Source organism: Benincasa hispida, chromosome 10 (genome assembly GCF_027475165.1).
Source record: "Benincasa hispida cultivar pf3 chromosome 10, pf3_genome.v1.1, whole genome shotgun sequence".
Classification (NCBI taxonomy): domain Eukaryota; kingdom Viridiplantae; phylum Streptophyta; class Magnoliopsida; order Cucurbitales; family Cucurbitaceae; genus Benincasa; species Benincasa hispida.
The window spans coordinates 3,300,318-3,304,156 of NC_143487.1; the positions used below are offsets into that span (position 1 = coordinate 3,300,318).

The 3,839-nt window shown below is 34.7% G+C and overlaps 1 pseudogene across 1 annotated transcript; it reads right to left on the bottom strand.

The window, feature by feature from the left end:
• Positions 1 to 2,019: 2,019 nt before the first annotated feature.
• On the bottom strand, positions 2,020 to 2,951 carry LOC120088518 (NDR1/HIN1-like protein 1 pseudogene; annotated as a pseudogene). The gene has a single exon (XR_016524153.1). The product of XR_016524153.1 is annotated as an NDR1/HIN1-like protein 1 pseudogene (transcript).
• Positions 2,952 to 3,839: the final 888 nt, after the last annotated feature.

A 3,839-nucleotide genomic window follows, 5' to 3' on the forward strand; every position in this document is an offset into this window, starting at 1 on the left:
ATGGTTATTTGGCCAGCTGTACTTACGAGCAATTTGTGAAGAGTCATCGTACCGTTGATTGGTTATATCCAATGGACACAAAAATATATATGTAGTGCGAAGAGTGCAGCTGTCAGTCTTTAATGGAGTGCCCAACAATTAACGGATGATAGATAATGTAATTAAAGAGTTTAATTAATTATTCACGTACCGTAGGAGCTTCAAGCTACAGGTCCATAAGGTCCCCTTGGTAGCTCAAAAGGATTTAGTAGAGAACCAGTTGTTGGGTTAGTTTGAATTATTCGAATTAATAAGAGGGAATTTAATTATATATGATATAATTCAATTAATTCAATTATATATGATATAATTGACATAATGTATTTGGATACATTTTAGTTTAATTGGAGGAATAAATATTTGAATGCGATTCAAATATATTTTATATGAATGAGATTCATAGTTGTTAAATTTAATGTTATTGATTTATATTAAATGCCATAAAGTAAAGAAAAAAAACTATAGTTTATATTGTATATGATGCAATATTAAAACTATAGGTTATAAATATAATATGATAAGTTGGTTAATTAATTATTCAACATCTATTAACTGTTAGACACTCCACTAAAGACTGACAACTACACACTTTGCACTACAAATGTATTTCTGTGTTCATTAGATATAACCAGTCAATAGTGTCATGACCCTTCAAAAATTGCTCGTAAGTACAACTAGGCTAAAATTACCATTTTGCCCCTATAGTTACATCTAACTCCTTAAATACCAGTGATCTCTCTAATGAACAATAAGTCATAATCCAACTATGATCAAACCCCTCTCGAGCTAGAGATATGTGGCGTCACATTCTTCAAGCCTCGGATTCAGCCCTTAGATGAGCAATTTATATACCTACCCGACTTCGGGGAATGAGTGAATTCTGTCTTGTGTAGTTGTATTCCCAACTCCCCAATCAGACGAATCCCCAAAATGGTAGACTTATTTAGTCAACGATCTAGCCACTCTCACCTATACAAATCAAAGAACTACCTTCATAGGTAGGAGTTCACAACTCACTCAGGATTCAGGTTATGTCACTTATGGTCATCTTGGTGAAATGTAAGTCTCTATTATGAATGGCGTTATATAATGAGACTAGTCATTTTGTGGTTCGGTCTTATATAAACTCTTTTATATAGAATACCCCCGCTTACATATTTCTACATGAATGATCAGGATCAGATCATTTGTAGCACTTTATAACAATTGTAACATTTATAAAGTGGGTCATATTCATACTGTCACAAGGATAAGATATCCAACCTTATCCATCTACTACATTTAAACATGATCTACCTGTATGTCTCTACATACATGTTTAAGTTACATATGATAACCTTGGATGTTAGTTTATGAGTTTAATGTTACTAAATGTCAAATAAAACATCTCATATTTTATTAAATAAATAAAATGTTTATACAATACAATTATAAACTACAGACCCTACGATAATGATTCTAATCTTTTCCCAAAGCATGCTAATTTACATGTTTATATTCTGTTTTAGTATAATGAATTTGTTAATGTATAAATCGAATTGCGGGATGTAAGGTGTTCTCACACAAATGCTTCCACCGTGGGATTCGAACTCTTCACATATTATAAATTTCCTTTCATTAATATTTACGGGCCCCATAATGATGTCAGTAGGTCCCAACATATTTTTTAAATGCACGTTGATGTGATACACAATAAGTGAAGGTAACATCATAAATACTAGTGGACTCCACATTAATGTCAATTAATCCTACCATATTTTTAAAAGCGGGTTAATATGACACATACTATATGCGGAGGTAATATAGAAAAAATGGTCCACACATAGTATAGAAAATTTTCCCAATTTTCCGAAACTTAGTATAGGAAAAATTTCCCTTTTAAAGTGTCCAAATTTCAATGTTAGTTTTCTGTCATTAAATTGCTGTACCAAACTCTCCCACCATACATTTTCCGTTAGATAAGTACACGAGAAAAGAAAATAATCAAAACCATGATAATATATTATTAATTTCTAAACCAAATGCAAAGAAAGTAGGTGGGCCGTGGGCGTACTTTAGATTACATTATATATTAATTAATCAATATCCCGAGAGCTTTCTCTCTCTAACTTCCACAAAAGACACGACATAAATATTTTCTTCCCAAACTTCATAAATGAAAGAAAAAAAAAAACAAGGTCGAATTGATTAATTAATGAAAGCTCAAACTTCAACATTGCAGCTCTGAACAATTTGAAACTTCATAGCAGAACCAATAGCAATAGCATGATCAGGATTCCCAAACTTAATAAACGCCGGGCAATTAACATTCAAATGATACCTGCCCGAAATCCACGTCCCAACCTTCCACTTAACCTGCCCGTCAATTTTAACATTAAACAACACGGCTCCAACATTCCGATCCTGTTGCAAAGACAGAGCAACGTCAGGGGCTACAGGGACGGCGTCACCGCTAAGGAACGGAGACCAAACGACGACGTCTCGATGGCCTTGGTAAGTGGATGGAAGAAGAGTAGGAAGAGTAACTTGCTGGCCACGGTAAGCGCCGTATACGTCCATTGTTAGGTAATAAATGCCAATGCGATCGTTGGGATTGCGTGAAGAGATCGTGACTTGTAAGCTGAGGGATAAGAGATTTGGGGAAGAAGAAGCGTTTAGGCCAAAAACGGTGACGTCTTGGAGGATGAAATGGGGCTTTGAAGGGCGGAGGACGGCCCATATGATGAAGATTATAAGGCCGAGGATTATGATTAAGATGAGGAGGACGATGCCGAGACGGCGGAGGAATTGTTGGTAGTCGTCGTCGTGGTGGCCGCAGTCTTTGTCTTTGGCGCTCATGGTTTTGGGGGAGCGAGAGGAAGGGGAATGATGATTAATAATTAATTAATGTAGGGAGTGAAGATGGGGAAAGGGAGGTATTTATAAGATTGTTGGGGGGAATTTTAAAAGTAATAAAGTTGGGGGGGGCCAGGGGTGAAAGAAGAGGACGAAGAAAAGGGTATATTCATTATTCAGTTGGGATATGGGAGTATATGCGTGTTCATGGGTTCAAAATGCCTTACCTTATCTTGCTACGAAAGATGCTAATGCACTCTATATTCTAAATTATTCAACAAAATACCTTCCTAAGTAATTTTGTACTATTGGATATGGACTTTAAAGTTTTCTTTCTCACGATCGTTAGGATGTCTTGAATTTAATACATGATATTTCAAACAAATCAAGTACGAAGATTTCATTGACTGATTAGTGAGTTGAGCGAGTCGAGGTTCAGGAGCAACGCATCCTAGATGGGGTTCGAAGGCAATACCCTCGAAATATAAGTTATTTACATATTTGTTAGATTTATGTTATTTACGTTTATAACTGTGGTGTTGATAAGTACATTATATAAACTCTCTGGCCTTAGAGACACCTTAATTCTATATCTGTATTATTCTCTCCAATAAAAATATTATTCCTCTATCCTGTGGACGTGGTCCACGCACTGTTAGTAAACCATGTAAACCTCTATATCAATTTCCTTTGCTTTATGTTTTTTATTTATCATCTTTGATTGTTGATTCTTAACAATAATTATTAAATAAAATTCAGGATGTGGTATTATGGTTTATCTCTCATATATTCGACAATGGAAGACTATCGATTCCACCGTGGTAGTCTTCTCGAATAATTTTTCATACATTACAAACGATGGTTTCTACTCTAATTCATTTTTATTTGATAGAGATGTAATCTCTAGAATACATAAATAAATAAGGTTCATATTTGGTATTTTCTATTAAAAAGAATTAGACTTG